Source organism: Acomys russatus, chromosome 3 (assembly GCF_903995435.1).
Source record: "Acomys russatus chromosome 3, mAcoRus1.1, whole genome shotgun sequence".
Taxonomy (NCBI): Eukaryota; Metazoa; Chordata; class Mammalia; order Rodentia; family Muridae; genus Acomys; species Acomys russatus.
Window position 1 is genome coordinate 26,521,595 of NC_067139.1, and position 23,578 is coordinate 26,545,172.

The following is a 23,578-nucleotide window of genomic DNA, read 5'->3' on the forward strand; positions in this document are numbered from 1 at the left end:
GTGTGTTGCCAACTGAGCAGGTGCTGGCCGCAGCCCAGACAGGTGTGCTCAAGTCTTGTGTCAGAGGTGGGAAAGCTCCTCTGACACAGTGTCAGTGAGAAGGATACGCCCTAGAAATGCTCTATGTAATATATATGCCCTCTCTTTTGATATTTATTTCTATTTACTACACATTTCCTATTTCAAAGCAAATGTTAGCCTGTGTGTATAGCTTGTGTGAGTTCCATTATAATCTTGTTTGGATTTGCCTGTTTGTCAGTCTGGTTTTCCTTTTTAATTTTGTTTATATGTACAAGTGTGGGTATATACTACGTGTGTGCATGAGCCCTTGGAGATCAGGATCTGCTAGAGCCGGAGCTACAGGGAGTTGTGAGCTATCTTATATGAGTGTCAGGAACAGAACTCAAGCCGGCTGGTGGCGGCGCACACCTTTAATCCCAGCACTCAGGAGGTAGAGGCAGGCGGATCTTTGTGAGTTTGAGGCCAGCCTGGTCTACAAGGTGAGTCTAGGACAGCCAAGGCTAACACAGAGAAACCCTGTCTCGGAAAAAAAAAAAAAAAAAAAAGAACAGAACTCAAGTCCTCTGATAGGACAGTGAGCACTTTCACCTGCTGAGCCACCTTTCCAGCCCCTAGTTTGTTTTTTGTTTTTGTTCTTTAGTTTTTTCTTTGTTTATGTTTTGTTTTCTTGGAGATAGGGTCTCATGTAGCCCAGATGGATCGTCTCACTATGTAGGGGAGGCTGACCTTGATTGAACTCTGGTCCTCCTGACTCCGCCTCCCAAGCCCACCATGCCACAGGTATGTGCATGAATACCTTCTCAGTCCCTGGCTACACCATCAGTCCCCGTTATCCACAAAGGAGATGGGCAGGGCTTTATTTATGTCTTTCAAAGGGAGGCTGCCCTTTGTATGCCCCTAGTGGGCCATTCCCAGCAGGGTTATCAGTAGCTGGGCGCTGTCCTTGCTGGCCTGCCTGCTTTCACTCCATAGTCTCCTCTCGGCAGCCAGAGTGAGCTAAGTGATCTTTTCAAAGGTGAGTCATCTCATGCACCACCAGACTCCATACCTACAATGGATTCCGGTCACACTGAGATTCCAAAGTCCTTAGGGAACCTGCACAGCCCTCCCTAACCTAACTTGACCTTGCTCTGATCTTGCATACCTCAGTACTTACACTTCCATCCACAAACTCTGTATTCCAGTGTGTTGACCTTTTAGCTATGTACTGTGTAAGCTGAGCTTGCTCTTGTCTCAAGGCCTTTACACTAGCTGCTTCCCCTGCCTCAGACACACACACACACACACACACACACACACACAGAGAGAGAGAGAGAGAGAGAGAGAGAGAGAGAGAGAGAGAGAAGAGAGAGAGAGACAAACAGACAGACAGAGAGACATACAGGCCTACTGCTCACTTCACTCCAGCTTGCACTCAGACATCCCCTTTCCTTAGATCCAGTCTTGCCTGACCACCTCGTCTGAAATGACCTCCTTATCACATTTCATCCTTTATCACTTTTTCCCCATTACACCACTTGCCTAAAGGTTGCAGACTCATTGTGATCAGGCGTATGCCTGCCTCCTTCACTTCTTAAAGCCCAGTACTCATAGACACCCAATGTACAAAGTGTAGTCTTTGGGAGGTGACTAGGATTTGATAAGGTCGGAGTACCGTGATTGAAATCTCGAGGTTTCATTTAAGGAGAGAGGCCAGAAGAGGCAGAAATGTGTGTTGTCTTTTTTCAATGATGCCTGGTACCACTCTAGGACATGGCTAGCAGTCCAGCATCCCCAGATGTGGCCCTTGCCCTTGGACCAAACCCTGAGCCAAGACAAATCTCTTTGCTTTATGTTTAACTGTTATGTGCTATTGTGTTATAAACAAGAGAATACTATTACTGGGGACGTATAAAATCTTTAGATGGGCACAAGAGTGATTTGGGCACTGGAAATGCCAGGCTGCCTCTCCCTCAGGTGCTAACATCGAGAGACCTGTTGGTTTTGGGCGTAAGTTGAGAAACCATGGCAGAAGCTCTATATATTCAAGTGAGGAATAGATGAAGCCTTTGAAGTTGAAAAGTACAGTCTGTGGACACGTGCAGAGAGAGAAAAGTGAGCTAAACCAGGGTTTCAGGGAGTGTGCAGGAGTCAGAAGGGAGAATTTTCTAGACTGCTCTACTTGAGGTGGAGGAGGGGAGCCTGTGGAGGTGGCTGGGTTATCACCTGGAATTGCTGAAAGATTGAAACCACATCCTTATCCTCCAGGATGGAGAGCAGTTTGTGAGGGGTTTGAGGCACAGCCCTCACAGAGACCCCTGCAGCCACGCAGGACTGCTGCAGGGGAAGAAAGGACTGGCAGCGGATAGACATGCTCCTCACATGAAAAGAGCTCAGCTGGCCTCTCAGATGCAGTGGATGTTATCTGCGTGTTCATTTCTGTCCTACTGGTTCGGTAGGTCTTACTTCATCTACTGTTCCAGAGATAGGGTGACTCTGAGTGTGCCTCCGCCCCAGGCTCCGATAGTAACAGCCATTTGGACGAACAGTGTCATCACACACACAGTTTTTGTTTTCAAGTATCTGTGCAATATTCTTTACAGTTCTTATGTGAAAGCCTGGCCTGGGAGTCCACCTAGTGCGGCCTGATGGTTAGACACTTTAAAACAGTGCCAGCAGAAGCTGGACAGATGGCTCAGGGGTAAAGAGCATGCACTGATCTTGTAAAAGACTTGGGTTTGGTTTCCTGTGACCCTAACAAGTCACTGTCACTGTCTCACAATCAACTGTCACTCCAGCTCCATTGGATCCAATGCCCTCTTGTGGACTAAGAGGCTTCTTGTGCATGTTTGTGCATGCATGTCACACACACACACACACACACACACACACACACACACACACGCCCCGAAATCAACAAAAAATATGTTAAAAACAGTGTTGAAAGCAAGCCTAAGATTACCTTTCCCTTTGGCTATAATCTGCATGTTGAATGTCCTCCAAGCATCCCATGTGCTCAAGGCTTGATCCCCAGAGTGGCACTGTGGGGAGGAAGCTCTGGAACCTTCAGGACTTGAGGCCTAATGGGAGGTTCTGAAGTCACTGGAGCCACGCTCATGTAGGGCGCTGTATTGTTTTTTTTTTTTTTTTTTTTTTTTTGCATCAACTTGATACAAGCTAGAGTCATCAGAGAGGAAGGAGCTTCAGTTGAGGAAATGCCTCCATGAGATCCAGCTGTAAAGCATTTTCTCAATTAGTGATCAATGTGGGAGGGCCCAGTCCATGGTAGATGATGCCATGCCTAGGCTGGTGGTCCTGGGTTCTACAAGAAAGCAGGCTGAGCAAGTCAGTAAGCAGCACCCTCCATGACCTCTGCATCAGCGCCTGCTTCCAGGTTCCTGCCCTGCTTGGGTTCCTGTCCTGCCTTCCTTGATGAACAGTGATGTGGAAGTGTGAGCTGAATAAATCCTTTCCTCCTCAACTTGCTTTTTGGTCATGGTGTTTTGTTGCAGCAATAAAAACCCTGACTAAGACCTGGACAATGGAATCCTGGTGCTCTCTCTCTCTCTCTCTCTCTCACTCGCGCTCTCTCTCTCTCTCTCTCTCTCTCTCTCTCTCTCTCTCTCTCTCTCTCTCTCTCTCTCTCTCTCTCTTTCTCTCTCTCTCTCTTCCCCTGCCCCATGCCATTTTCACCTGGTGCTCCACTAGGAGGCAAAGTAAACAATCTACTTGACCATGGTCACCAGAACCAAAGGCCCACATCAATCAATCTTTTTTTTTTTTTCTTGACTAATTACCTCAGATATCTTTTTTTGTTTTTTGTTTTGTTTTGTTTTTCGAGACAGGGTTTCTCTGTGTTACCTTGGCTGGCCTGGACTTACTTTGTAGAGCAGGCTAGCCTTGAACTCACAGAGATCCGCCTGCCTCGGCCTCCCAAGTGCTGGGATTAAAGGCCTGCACCACCACGCCCGGTTTACCTCAGGTATCTTAACATAGTAAAACAAAAACAAACAAAAAGACAAAGCTAAGCTAAGATACCCGCCTTTATCCACAAATTAGCTGCCAGTCTTTGCCACTTTCATTTGGGCGAAGAGTTTAGCCCCATCTGAGTGTCTTTTAAAATAATCTGGTGTTGGGAGATAGATGTGCTTATCACAGAAGCATGGGAACTGGAACAGACAAAAACCGGCTGCGGTGGTCCGTGTCTAACCCCAGGGATGGGGAGGTGCAGACAGGCGACACCTGGGACTAACCGGCCGACAAGACTAGCCCAACTGGTGAGCTACGGGCTCAGTGAGAGACCTTGTCTCAAAAAGCGTGGTGGTTTTTCATTTTAGAAATAAAATGGAGCTGGGTATGGTGGTGCACGCCTTTAATCCCAGCACCTGGGAGGCAGAGGCAGGCGGAGCTCTGTGAGTTCGAGGCCAGCCTGGTCTACAAAGGGAGCCCAGGACAGTCAAGGCTACACAGAGAGACCCTGTCTCAAAACTTCTCCCAACACAGACAAATTTTAAAAAGATAAAAAAGGAAAGAAATAAAATGAGAAAGCTGGAGAGATGGCTCAGTGGCTAAGAGAGCTTGTTGTTCTTCCAGAAGACCTGAATTCAGTTCCCAGCATACATATCCCTCAGCTCACAGTCACCTGTAACTCCAGTTCCAGGAGATCTGACGCCCCCTCCTGGCCTTTATAGGCACTACACACACCCACACACAAACAATCTAAAAGAAGTTAAAAAAAAAAAAAAAGGAGACTTGAAATTTCTTCTTATATTAAAATAGTTCAGTAATAATTTGACATACCTTTTGGTATAAAAACATTTGTAAATATTATGGGAATTTCAGAAAAAGATATGATAAGGCCCAAGCAGGGTGAGGCACACCTATGACCCTAGCACGCTTTGGGTAAAGGCAAGAGGATCATAGTTCAAAATTAGCACAGGGGACACAGTGAGATCTCATCTCAAAATCAAAACCAAAGCCTTCTCCACCCCCAGAAAGATGGCAAGTGGGACGTGTCACTCCACACTGACAGGGCCACCATAGACAACTGGGTTTCTGTGCTTGATGCTTTTAGGAAATATTAGTATTTTAGTAAAATACAAATGAGGAATGGCTTGCTGTTAGATACAGGTTTTGTTGTTTTTTGTCACAGAATGGAAACAGGCTTTGGTTATTTTTAACCCAGTGGCCACAAATAGGCAATAACCTTATAGATAGTATCTGTCTTGTGACATGCTTTTGGCTTTTTTGGAACTCAAGCTGTATCAGGTTGAAAAGTGGGACTAAGTTATGATGCTAGAAGCTGTACAGCAGGTCTACCAAGCAGTTTTGCAAACTTGGTCCCAAGCTTGTATGCTTAACTGGCTTGCAGTAGTTGAGTTTATATATACATATATATATAATTTTTATTTTATGTGCATTGGTGTTTTCCTTGCAAGTATTTCTGTGTGAGGATGTTGGATCTTGGAGTTAACAGACAGTTATGAACTGCCCTGTGGGTGCTGAGAATTGAACCTAAGTCTTCTGGAAGAGCAGACAGTGCCCTTAACCACTGAGCCATCTCTCCAGCTCTCATCTTTAACTTTCAATGCCTTTTCCCCCTACATTCAACACAGCTGCCATTTGCTGAATGCTTGCCATATATGGGACACTGAGTTCAGCTGGCAGACTGTGTTGTTCTTCCTGGCTCCTCCATGCAGGCACCGCCCTCTCCCTCATTACACCTAAGACACTGATGTTGAGGCTTGAGTAACTTGGGGCTGGCAATGTAGCTCTGTTGCCTTGCTTGCCCGTCAGGCACAAAGCCTTGGATTCAGTTCCCAGCGCTGAAGAAAGCCAGGAAGCATAGTGATGTAAGGGTCTGAAAACCATTGAAGGGAGACCCCAGGCTCAAATAGTATATAAAAAAAGACAAGGAACATTTAGTCTGAAGAAATAGCCTTCGTACAGCGGTCGACCATCCATACAAAATGGTGGCGGCCCTGAGGAGGAGCTGAAAGGTTCTTTTAAAGGCTTCTAGGGGACTCCTATCTGTGGCTATGTGACTCTAACGGGGATTGGCCAGTGCAGGTGGAGGCTATGTGACTCTAGCCATGGGCCTTTTAGCAATGTCCAATTCTCATAGTGACACATACCTGCAATCCCATCACTTAGCGGTAGAAGCAGGAGGAAGGCAAGTTCAACATCATCCTCATTCTTGCCTCTGTAGTGAGTTGAAGGCTAACTTGGACAACATGAGAATCACACACACACACACACACACACACACACACACACAATTAGACTTTCTCTCTTGATTCCATATTCAGAAAGTATGCAGCCCATGAATATACCAGACACTAAGCCCTATTGTTCACCTCCTCATCCCACTCCCACGCCAGGAATCCCATCCCGCCAAGAGAAGGGAAGCACACTTAATTCTCCTGAGGGTCATAAGACCAGACATCTAGGTCAGGAAAAGGAGAACTCTGCTGCCGCTGTTCCTTGGAGACAGGAGCCCGGGTATCAACCATCTTGCCTGCCCTGGACTGCTCGGAGGACAGCCCTCCATTCCTTTGCGTCTCCAACTGATAGGAAATCGGAGAGCTTTATAAAGCACCCAGTAGTCACGGACAGGCTTAAAACCTACTTTCCCAGTTGCAATCCATCTAAGTCCCTCAACAGATGGCGCGGGCTCTGCCCTCCGCTCTGCTGCTCTGCTCAACGTGAAGCGCTTTTGACCTCATGTCCCTGCTGTCCTTGTCATACTTGCACCCTGTTGCTCCCTTGGGCTCTACTTGAAAGCTCTCTACATCACGGCATTTGCACTCTCTGCTCCCTGCTCTGGGGATATGCTTCCTTCTGCCCTTCATCTTCAGAGCTGCTTCACGTTTGGCCACAGGACTTAGCTCTGTGTTTCCCCCACCCTCTGAAGATAGCAAGCTCCTGTGGTTTGAACTACACACCCCTCCTTATAGACCCACAAATGTCCTCAGTCAATCAGTGCTTTTTTTGTGATGCTTCCTCTTATTGGCTCACTAACATCTTCACAAGGACCAAAGGGGTCGTAGGAGTAACCTCAGGGTGAGTAGGGCTAGGCAAAGTCAGGAAACAACAAAGGATCAACAGAGACAGACCTGGAATCTGTAGCAGTCTTGAACCCAGAACTGGCCTTGGAGATGCAGGTATGCTATGAGCATCATCTCCATGGGGCAGCTACTGCTGTAGATGGAGACCGAGGCTTCGGTGAGAGCTTGAGCTGCAGCTGGACCTATAAAGGGGGAGAAGGTACTAGAGCTTATTGCTGGAGTTGAGTTTGTTGTGTCTTCAAATGTTACAGATTGAACTGAGTCTGTGGCTTTTGTTGATGGAAACAGGCCATCGGTTGCTGCAGCCCTGCCTTGGCCAGCCAGCACCACAGCTAGAACTTTCCCAGGCCTGACCAAGACTAGAGAAGAACTGGGCAGATACTAGAGGAGCTGGGTTGAGGCAGGGAGCCAACATCTGATAGAGCAGTGCACACAGACTCACCAGCCGCAGGAGCACTAGCAGGGATGTGATCACTTCTTGTGATAATTTGAATTAAAATGTGGCCCCATAGGCGCATAGGGACCGACACTATTGAGAAGTGTGGCCTTTCTGGAATAGGTGTGTCATTGTTAGAGGAAGTGTGTCACAGGGGTCAGACTTTGAGGTCTCCAAAGTTCAAGCCAGACTTAGTGGCTCACTGTCTCTTACTGCTGCCTACAGATCCAGACAGAACTCTCAGCTACTTCAGCCCCATGTCTGCCTGCATGCCGCCAAGCTTCCCTCCATGATGATAATGGACTAAACCACTGAGCTGTAAGCCAGCCCCAATTAAGTGTTTTCCCTATAAGTGTTGCCATGGTTACTGGGCAATGTCTTCAGTCCCATCACTCAGGAGGCAGAGGCAGGCTGATCTCTGAGTTCCAGCCCAGCCTGGCCTTTAAGCAAGTTCTAGGACCCCCAGGACTACACAGAGAAAGCCTGTCTTGAAAAACAAAAATATGGCCAGGCGTGGTGGCACACGCCTTTAATCCCAGCACTCAGGAGGCAGAGGCAGGTGGATCACTGTGAGTTCAAGGTCAGCCTGGTCTACAGAGGGAGTCCAGGACAGCCAAGGCTACACAGAGAAACCCTGTCTCAGAAAAAAAGAAAAAAAGAAAGAGAGAAAGAAGAAAAACAAAAACAGGAAGAAAAAAAAACCAACAACAAAACAAAAAGAATTGTGTGGTCAGGTTGTTGGAGAGATGGCTCAGCTGGTAAGAGCACTGTCTGTTTTTCCACAGGGCCTAAGTTCAATTCCCAGCAAATACATGGTAGCTCACAACCACCTATACTGGAATCTGATGCCTTCTTCTGGCATGCAGGCACACATGCAGATTGAACACTCATACATAAAATAAATAAAATAGTTTTTAAAAGGAAATAAGAATTGCATGGTCATGGTGTTTCTTCACAGCAATAAAACCCTACCCAGGAGCTGGGAATGGTAGTGCACCCTTTAATCCCAGCACTTGGGAGGCAGAGGCAGGTGGATCTCTGTGAGTTCAAGGCCAGCCTAGTCTACAAAGGGACTCCATGACAGCCAAGGCTACACAAAGAAACCCTGTCTCGAAAAACAAAACACAAAACACAAAACAAAACAAAACAAATCCCTCCCCAGGACACTTGCGCTGGAGCACTGAGTGAGGGCCCCTCCACCTCGCTTCTCTCGGGTTTCTAGGTGTTCCTGGGGTGCTCCTAGGAGCATCTAGCCCACCTGTTCTTAAACCACACTGGATCTGGTAGTCCTTCAAGTGACTCCTTTGCACCAGCTCCACACATTGCCTGAAGGCCGGATACTTGCACAATCTTGCACACTTGCTTCCAGCTCATGCCTTTGTTCCTCGGAGTACTTGGTGCCCTCTCTCTGCTCCTTGCTTGGAGTCTTAAAAGGAATTTCTGGTCCTGGAGAGACATGGGGACCCAGAACTGCAAGACGCGGTGCATCCTGGGTAAACCTGAAAGCCTGGCGTTATATGGGTCCTGGAGGCATTTGGAGACCTGCAGGTAATGGCTGGATTTGGGGCTTTTGGAGACAATGGCGCCCTTAAGGAGCCTGGAGGCATTTGGAGACCTGGGGGCAGTGGAGCTCCAGAGAGCAAAAGTGTATTTGGAAACGGTGGGGGAGCTTCCTGCCTTGGAAAGCCTGGGAGAGCAGTAGGCTCCTGCATCTTGGCATACTCTGTTCTGGAGTTATAGCATTTTGTCACAGGACCTGGGCTTAAATCACCTCTGAGTGTTAGGACCCCCCCTTTCCTCCCCCTCTGCAACTTTTCCACCCTGCAGTCCGTGCCACCTGTTCTCTGCTTTCTGACTGTGAATGCACTGTGACCAGCCTTGCTGCGCTTCTTCTGCCTTCTCATCGTCCATGGTGGACCTAAACTGTAATTAAAAAAAAAAAAAAAAAAGTCCATCCTTCTTTCCTTAAATTGCCTCCTGTCTGGTATTTGGTCACAGCCAGCAATTAGTGCACAGTCCTTTCCAAACCCCAAGAGGTGCTCTCCAGCCACACCCTGTTTAGTGTCATTTGCATTACTTGGTGCAGTCTTTGGTTTGCTACATTGATGGTGAGTTTCTACAGGCAGAATGCAAGCATCTTCCAGCAAAAAAAAAAAAAAAAAAAAATTCAAACTGGTTCGCTGACAGCTGTATCCCAGAGCCTCAGCCGGCCCTTCCTGCTTTACTAGGAGACAACAACAAAAGCTGTTGAATAATCAGTCATCTGCAGAGGCCCAAAGGCCAACTTATGGGAATTTGTTCTCTCCTCCCACCACGCAGACGTTGAGTCTTAAACTCAGGCCATCAGGCTTAGCAGCAAGCTCCTTTACACACTGAGTCATCTTGCTTGCCCTCTCTCTCTCTTTCATTTAGTTTTTTTTTTTTAAGTATACAGAATAATGGGTTTCATTAAGACAGTTTCCTGCATTTATTTCTTCATACCTCTCTGGTGTTCAGCCCTCTCCCAATTCCCTCCTCCCACTCACTGGTTCTCTCGTTCTCTCCAAATAATCTCCCTTTTACTTTCATGTCACAGTTATGTTGCACACATGTATTCACACACACATATATACATTTAGCTCTAGATTATGCATATAGGAGATAACATTATATTTGTCTTTCTGGGTTGGGCTTCTTTTACCAAATATGATGAACTGCAGTCCCACTTATTTTTCTGCAAATTTCATTCTTTTAGATGAATAAAACTCAAGGAATAAATAGATGATAGATAGATAGATGAACAGAGAATAGATGGATGGATAGATGGTTGGATGGATGCGTAGCAAGGTGGGTCAGTAGGTAAAAGTTCCAGCCACACAAGCCTGATGAGTAGGCTTCCCAGGTGGAAAGAGAGAACTGACTCCTTAAATCTGTCCTCTGACCTCCACACGCACAACAGCACAACAGTGCATGCACACACACACACACACACACACACACACACACACACATGCTGGCACGTCTCGGAAGGACACATAAACACTCCAGCTTCGGCTTGTGTGGATTGTGTGGAACTAGCTTCAGGGTGTCGGTTGGCTTGCTATGTTGAGGCCAGGCAGAAGCTAGTCCAAACCAATTGTTCCTGTCAATTTTCTGTGAGGAAGGTGTGTGGAGCACAGTGACTGAGGGAAGCTACAGTTCTGTGGGAGTCTGACTCTCAGTTTCATAACCTTAGATGTCCCCCACCCACACTAAAGGTCTGTCCCCCGGGGTGAGTCCTCCCCATTGTCCAGACAGGCTCTAACCCTGTAAGCCTCTTTCCTCTCCTGATAAAGCTGGGCTTCTAAAAGCTACACTCTTGCTCTTTCTCTTTTTCCAAACAACAATGCTGTTTATTATGAAACCGTGAATTTTAGAAAACAAATAAGCAAAGGTACTTTTGAGGAACTAGGAGTTAGACAGATTCCCTGGCAGGCAGGCAGGCAGATAGGGGGAGGGAGAGGAGCCATGACTTGGTAATAAAGATAATGAGTTTCCAAGATGGCTGTTTTCATCCCCTCTCATGACCTGAGACAAACCCCTGGCAGCTTAAAACAAAGGCTTGAAGGTTCTCTCTCCTGTCACCAGGCCCACTGCAAATACACTGGCTCAACAAGTTCAAGGCCAGATCAGGACTTGTTACCCAACAGTTGTGGGCCTATCAGCCATCCTGTCTTTCTTCAACCAGATCAACCATAAGTTAGGGGAGGAAAAACTTCAAAGACTTTTGAGTTGACACTGGATTTTTTGGCTTCCCAACTTCCCACTCTGCTTTGCAGAGGTTCTCTCTCTCTCTCTCTCTCTCTCTCTCTCTCTCTCTCTCTCTCTCTCTCTCTCTCTCTCTCTCTCTCTCTCTCTCTCTGTGTGTGTGTGTGTGTGTGTGTTCTCCCCTCCCATAAAAGCCTTTCTTCAGCTGCTGATTCTATCTGCTGTGTTCATGGTTTTTCTGCTATAACCTGTCAAACTCACAATTTTTCTTACCCTTTAATCCTTTACCTGATTAAGACCTCTAGTCAGTAACACCTTTTCTAAATCATTGCTGCCCATTGAACCCAGGGTCTTGCACCTGCTCGGCACCTGCTTAGCCATGTGCTACAGTCCCAGCCTTGAAGAATACCCAACCCAGAACATTCATACACTTGGTCATTTATCGGACCATGAAGGAAATCACAAGACATTCCAAAGAAGTGATGTCACCAAATCGTGTTCTTCTACCACAATGCACTGGAAATAGAAACCAAGAATAGAAATGCATTCATCTATCCCATAACTCTGACAATTAAAAATATCCCCTAAGTAGGCTCTATGCTAAAAGGAAAACTATGATGAAAAGGAAATATTTAGAATGGAATGCAATGAAATCATGCATTACGAAAATATACATGGGTCAGCTAAAAATTGAACCCAGTGAGAAATTTAGATATTAATTTTATTCAGTAGATACAAAATCCACTTTAAATTTAATGAGTTAAACATTCATATAACTCAGAAGAAGAAAATGACCCCCCCATGAAAATTAGAATAGAGAGACAAATATAAACACAAATACAAAGTATGAAAACCTAGAATATAAATATTATCACTAATGCTAAAATATTATTAATTAAGGGCTTAGTGAGGTGGCTCAGTGGATAAAAGTGATTGACAGTCAAGCTGGGCCACCTGACTTGATCCTCTGAATTCACATGAATACAGGAGAGAACGGACCCCACAAAGTTGTTCTCTGCACACACACACACACACACACGCGCGCGCGCGCGCGCGCGCGCGCAATAATAATACACAAAAGTAAATTTAAAATAAATTGCTAATAATTAAGATAGACAAATCACTGGAGAAAAGGCAAAATAAACAACATCAGGAATGAAAGACAGTAAATGAAGTGTAGCTATAGTTTTGAAACTTCAATTAAATGGACTTTTTGAGACTATAAAAATTATATTGACCCCAAGAAGAAACAGAAAGTCTGTAAGAGACAGTGAATATTAAAGTAACAGAATGGTCAGTCAAACATCTCAAAGAGAGGAAAACAAGTTTTATAATTTTTCCCCCAAGACAGGCTTCTCTGTGTAGCCCTAGCTATCCTAGAACTTGCTTTGTAGACCAGTGTGGCCTCAAGCTCAGAGATTTGCCACATGGTGGTTCACAACTCTCTGTAACTCCAGTTCTGGGTTGTAATCTCCTCTTCTGGCCACCATAGGCACCAGGCATGCATATGGTATATATACATACTCACACACACACACACACACACACACACACACACACACACACACACAAATCTTTACAAAAAAATAACACATGCAACAAGTCTAAAATAAAAACCTAACTTGACAGTGACATTTAAAACTCCCTAAATCAGGATTCAAATAGTCACTTTTGTCACCTGTTAGCTCCTGGGTCCACTGTCTCACAGGTCAGTGCACACACTCCTGCCCCTGAGGAATCAGAGGTAATCAGATTGCAAGCACATAGTGTAGGCCATGTATCAACTAAGCTTTAGATCCACCTTACCCCCAGAAGCCTTTAAGGATGCTCTCTCTTCAAAGCCTCACACTATCTGCAGCATTAACAACTCCCTTACTGAACTCTCACCCAGAGGACAATTTGTCTGTGTACGTCTCTGTTGGAGCTATCTTCTTTCCTTTCCACCTCCCAAAGCTAATGCTACTCAACATTGTCCTGGAATTTGAGGCCAGCATGGTCTACATAGTACATTCCCGCCCCCCCCCCAAAAAAAGCAGGGTGTGGTGGCACATGCCTTTAATTCCAGCAGAGGCAGGCAGGCGGATCGCTGAGAGTTCGAGGCCAGCCTGGTCTACAAAGTGAGTCCAGGACAGCCAGAGAAACCCTGTCTCAAAAAAACAAAATAAATAAATAAAAATAAAAAAATAAAAAGCAACAGCGAAGGAGGAGGAGGATGAAGAGGGAGAGGCTCGAGGACAAGAAGGAGGAGGAGGAGGTGGTAGTGAGATTGCTCAGTGGTTAAGAACATTGGTTTCTCTTCCAGAAGACTGGGTTCAGTTCCCAGCAATTGCATGGTGGTTCACAACCACTTATAACCAAATTCCCACAGGATCCACCAGGTTTTTATGGTCTCCTTGGGGACAGCACTCACACTGTACACAGACATGCAGGCAGGCAAAACAGCTCGTGTGTAAAATAAATGAAAGGAAATGTCTTTTAAAAAAGGAAATGTCAGTCTGTGTCGGTGAGAAAAGGGTGGGCTTTGAGAGCAAAGGGACTAGGGGTGGAACGCATCACTTCCTACCCACGGGGCATTGGGAGTGTCCCAGCTCTTTGAAAATCACCCCTCCCTTTAAGATGCGGTCTGGGTTTCCCCGCCCACTGAGTGTGGCTTGGCTTCGTGACTCACTAAGTGAGTAGAAGTGACAGTGTGTGACTTTGGAAGCTGGGTCATAAAAGGAACTACAGCTTCCTGCTCACTCACCCTTATATTCATCTTGAATCAGGGAAAACCAGGGACGAGTCCTGAGGACTCCAGGCAGCCTGGCGGGGGTGGGGGCTCGGGGGGTGCCCTGGAGAAAGGAGGAGACTTCTAGTCAATATTCTGTGAGTGCGCCTTCTCGGAAGCAGATCTCCTGTAGACTCCAGACGTGTCTCAATCCACTTGATCTGCTAAATAAAACCCCACAGCCCAGATGATTAAACAACACACACTTCTCGGAGCTCTGGAGGTAGGAGGTCTGGGGTTAAAGGGGCTGGCGGATCCAGTGTCTGACGAGGACCTTTTTTTTTTTTTTTTTTTTTTTTCCCTTCCTGATGTGGCCTGGGAAGGAAGTGCTCTCTTCCTGCCCATCTGAGGGTGTTAAGCCCATCACATGGCTTGTTCCCATGACCTTATCTACACCTAAATATGCCCTAAAGGTCCTACTTCCAAACACCATCACGGTTCAGATTACATCTTCAACACCCCCTTGGGGTGGAGTGGGGGAGCATTCAGTCTATAAAGGATAGTTGTCATGAGCAACTTTAAGCAGTGGGAGAAAAGCAAAGCTGTCTCCAGATTCCTGAACCCCAGATCCTATGGGGTGGTAAATGTGGTTCTAAGATGCTAACTTTGGGGGCTATGTTTTGTGCAGCAGTAGGAAATTGATATATTACCTCAGACCCAAATAAAGAAAAAAGAGGGGGCGGGCTGGAGAGATGGCTCAGAGCTTAAAAGTACTGGTTGTTCTTCTGGAGGTCCTGAGTTCAATTCCCAGCAACCACATGGTGGCTCACAACCATCTACGGTGAGATCTGGTGCCCTCTTCTGACACACAGGCATACATACAGGCAAAACAGTGTATACATAATAAATAAACCTTAAAAAAAAAAAAAAAAAAAGAATGGATTCTCTCTTCATACTTCACAGGCAGAACTTGAGACCTTTTTAAAAAGATAAAATGGGCAAACAGCCAGAGTCCTAAGAAATGGTTTTGTTTGTTTGTTTTGTTTTGTTTTGAGACAGGGTTTCTCTATGTTCGCCTTGGCTGTCCTGGACTTGGTTTGTAGGCCAAGCAAGCAATCCTCCTGCCTCTGCCTCCCAAGTGCTGGGACTAAAGGTGTGTGCCACCATGCCCGGCTCTAAGGAGTGTTTTAAACCCGACACACACATATTTTGTTAGATTTTTGTTTTTGTGACAAAATACTTGCACAAACCAACTGAAAAGAAGAACTGTGTTTTGGCTTAAGGTTTTTAAAGCTTTTGGTTCATGGTCCTTTGGTCTCATTGCTTTGGGCTTGAACTGGGGGAGGGAGGTGTCTTGTGAGGGGCTGTATAGCAGAGCAAAGATGTTTATTTCCTAGGACAGGACATAGAGATGCAGAGAGGAAAGGCTGGGGACAAACTACACGTTTTAACTTTTAAAATATTTATTTTATTATTAATTGTGTGTATAGGGGGTTGGGGATGGGCACAGGAATGCTGGTATCCCGGAAATGCAGAAAAGGGCATCGTGTCCCCTGGAGCTAGAGTCATGGGCAGTTATGTGCTGTCCAGTGTGGCTCTGGAAACCAAACTCTGGTCCTCTGCAAGGAGCAGCCAGTGCTCTTACCGCTGAGTCATCTCTCCTGCCCCGGCCACTTAAGTCATATGACTTAAGTTGTTTCCTGCTTTGTTAGCTTGGCTTTTAATAAACAGACATTGTTGCTTGGCAGAGGAAAGTGAGCCACTGTGTGTTCGAGGCCAGCCTGGCTTGCATAGTGAGGCCACAAGACCCTGTCTGAAATATTAAAGGAAAAATTCACGCAAATATTGTCATAGTGGAAAATCTTACAATACATATTTATCTTTGTATTGCTCTGTGAAGTAAAATTGCTTGCTCCAGGAATAGCCCCATTTTAATAACTTTTGAAACTCATTGCCAGCTCCCTCCCCTCTGGGAAGATTATCCTGGTGTATAGTTCCATTCCCATCAGCAACACAGACCAGCAGACCTTTCAGACTGCCCTGAGCAACAGCTTCTCTGTCTTGCTCACCACCTCCACGAAGGGTCCTGCTTCCTAGAAACCAACAAACGCCCAAGACTTTAACCAACAACATAGACTTTCATTCGTTGGATTTGTCCACTTAATGTTTATGTGCGGAGCTGGGGATTGTGACTGGCAAGCATTCTTATACTGTGCTCTATCCCCAGACCAACATAGTTTTTATTTATACCAACACCAAATTAAAAAAAAAATCATAGGAATATAATATGTGTCATACTATATGTCAAAATTGAATGGTTGTGTGTCGAGTAAATGTTGTGTTTATAGGTGTTCTAAGCCCATTTCCTTTTGGTGAGTGACTTGTCTGTCTAGACAGAAGCCATGTTCTCATTCCACATCTCCTCTGAAGGTACTCAGCATTACTCAGCATATTTGGCCTCCGTTCTGAAACAAGGCTGGCATTCATGGACGATACAGCACACCCACAGTGTTCTGTGTTTACCTGGGCGCCCATGCCCGGTCTGAGGACAAATGATCTTTGAGCATTTATAGTAAAGACAAAGGCTTGTCCAGGAAATGATTGCCACACCTTGGGCTGCAGAAATAGAAGTACCTGTCTCATCGTTAGTTTACGGGGTCCCTCAGCGGCCCAGGGTTCCATTCTACCTTCTCCTGAGAAGTTTTGGCATTGGTCATTTTCAACTTTCAAAGGGCTCACCTGCATTTGAGTCCTCAGCAGGTAGCCTAGCCCCTTTCCCAGTCACAGAAATACAACTCGAGCTGTGTTTTTGTTGTACGAGGCAAGAAGAGTCAGAAGAACATGTGTTCATCTCAGCACTGGGGAGAAGACAGGAGGACAGCTGGACCCACTGACCACACAGTCTAGTCCTTCTCTCATAATGACCGGGCAGAGGCCTGGGGAGATGACAAGTGTGAGGACCTGAAGGATGGAGCTACAGATTCCACATGAAAAGTCAGGCGTGGCAGCGCATCCTTGTAATGCCAGCATTAGGGGAACAGAGACAGGGGGATCCTTGGGGCTCAATGGCCACCCAGCTGGAAGTTGTGAGACCCAAGTTCAGTGAGAACCCCTGTCTATGAAAAATAAGGTGGACAGCAATCAAGGAAAACACTGACATCAACCTCTGGTCTCCAAGGGCATACAAACACACAAGTATGTACACATACCTGCAAGAGCACACACACATGCACGAGCACACACACATGCACAAGTACACAGGTGTGTGCATGTGCATGTGCATGCACACACACATATACACACACACAAGAAAGCTTGCTCTTGAGGAATGACACCCAAGATTGTTTTCTGGCGTCCACACACATGTGCACCTGTGTGTGCACCTGCCCACACAGGTGCACACACACATACAAACACCTATTGGCAACATTGTACATTTGTGGTTTCTGAGGTAAGCCTTGAGAAGGGAAGAATGGGAAGTTTCTAGCAATTTCTTTATGCACAACTGGGCAGTGTTAACAATGATGAAAAGGCCTGGGCTATGACCTCAGCCAGTTCAAACTCACTTTCTAAACCAACACACACTCATTATTCCAGTGTCCACTGAGAGCTGTGCTGGGCACTCCACTCAAGGCCAAAGGAGAGAAACTCTGATCCTTGGACCAGCTCCCCTACCCAGTGCATCAGCCACCAGCCCTACTCCACCATCAAGAAGAAGGGTGGACGCTGATCCGTCATAGAAGGATGCAGCATGCTCTCTGCATCTCTGTGGCCAGTTGAATGTCCTGGCCTGCTGACCCTTTAGCTGAGAGAGGAGGGAATTGTGTCCACTCAGAGAGCTTCCATAAACTAGTAGCTATTATGCCACAAGCAGCAAACACTTACCTGGCATTGCACTGGACTATTCTGCAACTTCAAGTGTCCTGGGAGAAGAGAGAAACAGTGAAAGTCACTGAATCAATCAATTAAAAAAAAACATTTACATACTTGTGTACACTTGTGTGTGTACACTTGTGCATCTGTGTGTACTTTTGTGTGGGTGGGTGTGTACACTTGTGCATTTGTGTATGCACATGTGCATGTGTGCATGTGTGTGTGAACACATGTGCAGAGTTCAGAAGAAAACTCATGAAAGTTGGTTCACTCTTTCCAGCAGGTGGATCTCAGTATGAAATAGATCATTAAGCTTGGCTACAAGCATGTTTATGACCTGAGCCATCTCACCAGCCCTAGATTATAAAAAACAATACACATAAAAACAGCCTGTGGTAGGTGTCCGGGTGGGTCCAGACCTCAGTGGAGGAGGCCCAAGGCTGCTGTTTTGTTTGTTCACTTGTGGTTCCATCTGGCCATCAGATCTTTACGACACCTGTGTGCTCACAAATTTGTGGCTCAGTGGGACACGTCTTGAAAGCTGGCTCCTGGGGGCTGGAGAGATGGCTCAGTGGTTAAGAGCACTGACTGCTTTTCCAGAGGTCCTGAGTTCAATTCCCAGCATCCACATGGTGGCTCACAACCATCTATAATGTGATCTAATGTGCACTGTATACATAATAAATAAATAAATCTTTTTAAAAAGAAAGAAAGAAAGCTGTCTCCCAAGCACTGCAAGCACGTTTTCTCCTCTGAGAACAATAGAAGCCTGTATTACCATGTCCACCCAGTAGAGACCTACCATACACATGCACCAGGACCAGCCATAGTGCCAACATCATTAACAAATGCTCTCAAGGGAGTCTGAGACTTTGAGGGAAGACTCGAGTAGTTGGTTGTACCCCTCAAGAGCTCAAAGCACTGTCACTCTTAGCAGGAGTGCAGCTCATCAGTAAACAGCTGTCATGCACAGAACTCAAAAGCAATCTCCCTACCATGGAGACTGGTTCCAGCCCCCCCCCCCCCCCGACTCCCAACCCATATCAAAAGTGTGAGTGCTCAAGTCCTTTATGTAAGATTTGGTTTTTTTTTTCAGTTTTAAGAACAAATTTTAATGATCATTGGCAAATGCTGGCCGTTCAGCCAATGTGGTAAAAGTGAGAATCCATTAGCAACTGCCTAAAGTCTTACAATCCCATAGGTTTACAGAAACAAGCCTAAAGCAAAGACTGCCAGGCCATGTTGAAGTTGCTCTTGGAAGGAGATTCTCATTTTATGGTCTCTTAATGTACTCCTTCTCTTGCTGGATAGTTTCCCTCAACGGAAGACTATTTTTTTTCTTCCATTTGAGTTTTCTTCAGTTTTGATCGGTCAAATCTTTCCACTTCAGACAAGTCTGGCCTGCCACTCATCTTGACTGCCAGCACCAAGGCTCCTATCAAGCCAACAGCTCAATGTACACCGTGGTAAGGACCAGACTGGTGTGTCAAGATTTATTTCTTAATTACATGTATATATGGTTGGAAGGGTGTGTGTACACGAGTGCAGGTGCTCATGGCAGCCAGAGCATCAGATCCGCTGATGATGGAGTTACAGGGTTATAAACTACAACCCCCTTGGAAACAGTACATGCATTTTTTTGTTGTTTTGTTTGGGGGGGGGGGTTAAGACAGGGTTTTTCGGTGTATCCTTGACTGTCCCGGCCTCACTTTGTATCTACCAGGCTGGCCTCAAACTCACAGCAATCTGTCTGCCTCTGCCTCCCAAATGCTGGGATTACAGGTGTGTGCGCAGTACACTGAACCATCTCTCCGGCCCCTCAAGTCCTTTATATAAAATGCCATGGTGTGGGGCCCGAGCGATGGTTCAGTGGTCAAGAGCACTTGCTGTTCTTGCAGAGGACCCGGGCTCAGTTTAGTTCCCTCCATCCACATGGTGTTTCACATCTACTGTCTTTAATTACAGTTATTACAATGTGTTGTCTTTGGGCAGCAGTCATGCATGCAGTGAACATATATACACACATACATACACACACACATACATACATACATACATACATACATACATACATACATACTTGAGAGATACTCATACACACAAAAATTTTAAAAACTCTTTTAAAAATGACATGGTGAAAGCTGGGCGTGGTGGCACACATCTTTAATACCAGCATTCAGGAGGCAGAGGCAGGTGGATCTCTGTAAGTTCGAGGCCAGCCTGGTCTACAAAGCAAGTCCAAGACAGCCAAGGCTACACAGAGAAACCCTGTCTCAAAAATAAAGAAAGAAAGAAAGAAAGAAAGAAAGAAAGAAAGAAAGAAAGGGGGGGAGGAATGGGAGGATACAAGGGATGGGATAAACATTGAGATGTAACAAGAATAAATTAATAAAAAAAAAATTAAAAAAAAAAAAAAAGAAAGAAAGAAAGAAAGAAAAGCAAGCAAGCACGGTGTTTGCATTGAGCCGCCATACCTTCCCATACACTCAAGTCATCTCTAGGTTACTTAGGGTACTTCATAGACTGGAAAGGCTCTGCTAGTTGCTATTCTACTACATTGCTTAAGAAATAAAGACAAGGGGGGAAAAAAGAAATAAAGACAAGGAAAACATTTGTTCAATAAAAATGCAAACACCAACTATTGTAGGTCTAACTATACAGTGTAAAGCCGAGAGTTGAGAAAATACTCAAACACACGCAGAAGGGGGACTTGGATTTGGAAAGCGTACAAGAGCCACTCTCCAGGTGTTCTTGCTCATCTCACATTTGTTTAGAGAACAGCAAATTCAAGCTTTGCTTTTTGGAATTTTCTGGAATACTTCTTCAACTGTTTTTGGTCCAAAATTAGTTGAATTTGTAAATGTGGAGCCTGGGAGTTAGAGGAATGGTTGTATCTATATCATCGCTTGAAGAGAAGACCTTTTCTCTCTATATATTTAATTTTATGTCAGGATTGTGCCAAAATTTAGAATTTTGTACTGCATGAGACAAGAGATGAACTCTCACTGGGCATAGTGGTGCACGCCTTTGATCCCAGAACTCAGGAGGCAGAGGCAGGCAGATTTCTGTGAGTTCAAGGTCAGCCTGGTCTACAAAGTGAGTCTAGGACAGCCAGGACTACATAGAGAAGCCCTGTCTCAACAAACCAACAAACAAAATGATGAACTCTCTAAAGATGTATTCTTTTTAATCAAGAGAAAAAAATTATAAGAAAATCATTACTGGGGCTGGAGATATAGCTCAGTGGATTAAAAACACTAGCCAGTCCTCTACAGGAACCAGGTTCAATTCCCAGAATCCACATAGCAGATTCCTGTATCTACATACATGATGGCTAACAGTTGTCCTGAATTCCAGTTCCAGGGGATCTGATGCTCTTTTTTAGTCTCTGCAGACACCAGACATGCATATGGCACAGAGACATACATGCATGCAATACACACACACACACACACACACACACACACACACACACACACAAGAAAAATACAAAGAACACATTAAAAATGAATTCTGATTAAGCTATAATGGTCCCTAGCTACAGCAGTGATAGCCAATTATGAACTATTTTGTTCTAACCTAAATTGAACATGCTAAATTATTTATGTTTGAACCTAAAGAACATCCTAAATATACCTGTATTCACTCCTGAGTATTCAAAACGTTTACAGCACACAGTTATGCACCTTACAGAGCAGGCTATTTTCTACTAAAGGGGATGGGATGTGAGAAATGAAATGTATTCTCTCAAACCACAGGTTTATCTCTAAAAGTATTAGTACTTATGATGTTCAATGCACTTATTTTTATTATTTTTTACTATAAAAATGATTTTAAAATACACCAAGTTAAAAAAAATACACTAAGTATCCTGGATATATAACTGTTGGTAGAATATATGTGTGCCTCAAACAATCTGAGGGTTCAGTCCCCAGCACCTCATAAAACTGACTGTAGTAGCGCAGGCCTAAAATCCCAGCACTCAAGAGGCAGAGGCGGGCTGGAGAGATGGCTCAGCAGTTAAGAGTACTGTCTGCTTCCAGAAGTCCTGAGTTCAATTCCCAGCAACCACATGGTGGCTCATAACCACTTATAATGAGATCTGGTGCCCTCTTCTGGTGTACAAGCATACATGCAGGCAGAATACTATATATGTAATAAATAAGTAAATCTTAAAAAAAAGAGGCAGAGGCAAGAAGGTCCGATTCACCTACTTGCTTACTATGTAATATTCCATGCTACAGTGTATTCATTCACTTTGCCATTCTGTTTGTCTGATGTGTCTGTTTGCAGGAAGCTCCTAGCATTATTCGCTTTGTTGCCCAGGTCTGCACCTTCTTCTGCGGAGGGTGTGCACACTGTGTAATGAAATGGCAGGGTCATGGGCTCCTCAAATGCTCGATTTTGAGACGTATTGCCAAATGGTTTTACAAAGTGCTCGTAAAGCTTCGTTTATTCTTGGCAGCCACTTTCTCTGTTTCTGGCAAAGGTAAGCAGAATAATTTTTAATGTCTTACAGGTTTCTTAGAGGTTTCTTTTCCACAAACACCATTTGAGTGAGTGAAGATTAAAGTTAGCCGAAGGCCAAGGGTGAAATTTCTTTCCAAATGACTTAAAGAAAAAACCCAAACCAACCCCAGAAGTGTAAAAGTGCTCTGGGCAAAATACACTGGGGAGTGCCTTGTTGCCAAAATATCTGAAAAGTAATTCCAGATGGTCGGCTCAGAAAATGGACAGCGAGCTAGGCAGCCTCCTACAGTTTTCATTAGAACAAACAAAACACACAGGATCTAATCACCAATATCAGCACAATGCCACTCACAGACACCTAAGCAAATCAGAACCCTGTGGTATGACCACAGCAACACTAAGAAGCAGAACAGGTTTGAGAGGGGGGGGGGGGAAGAAAAAGAAATTAGGCTGCAGGTGAAAGAAACTCAAGGATAGAGCATTTTCCTAGCAGCCAACTCCATCCCCACAACTAAAACTAAGACAGACACCAGTCTCTATGTTCCCAAAGAACTGTTGGAAATAGAAAGGGAAGAAATCTTCCGCAGAACACTAGCACGCCCTTTACAGTGGCCAAGGAAGAACTTGGCATCTGACTCACTCCAAAGAAACTTTGAAAGCATCTTTTGCACGACTGGGCAAGAATAAGGTCACCAGTGACACACACACACACATACACACACACACACACACACACACACCTGGCTCTTCAATAGATTTCCTGCCTAGATCTCCTGTAGTTTTAAATGAAAATCCCACATCATTCTATTTTACCAATAAGAATGTTGTGGTGAAAAACCTGCTAGTGGTAAAACAAAACAGAACAAAAACCCAAACAAACAAACAAAAAAAAAAAACAACCCTGATAGCCCAGACAGGCATAGAAAGCACCCAGATAAACTTCCTACTCAGCTCACATCCCAAGGGAGAAGCCCCAAAAGGCTCACTAGCTCAGCTGACAGCCCAGGAGGTAAAGACCAAAAAAAACCAAAACAAAATAAAACAAACAAAAAAAAAAAACCCAAGGGCAAAAGTTTGTTAGCGCAAAGCCGAAAAAGCCAAAGGCCACAAAGCTGAGGAGCTCAAGAGCTAGAGCAATAAGAGCCAAAGAGATAAAAGCTGAAGAACTAAAGGTAAAATCCTAAGCCTCCAAAAGCTAAAAGCACCAAAGACCCCTTTTACTTCTGCTTTATTAAATCTGTGTACAGACAGCTCTTGGATTAAAGGTGTGTGCTAGGGCTGGCTGAACCACACCTTAGT

The 23,578-nt window shown here is 45.1% G+C and overlaps 1 pseudogene; it reads right to left on the reverse strand.

Annotated features, from left to right (window-relative positions):
- Window positions 1-19,082: 19,082 nt before the first annotated feature.
- LOC127187050 (thymosin beta-15A-like) lies at window positions 19,083-19,221 on the reverse strand (annotated as a pseudogene).
- Between the last annotated feature and the right edge of the window lie 4,357 nt (window positions 19,222-23,578).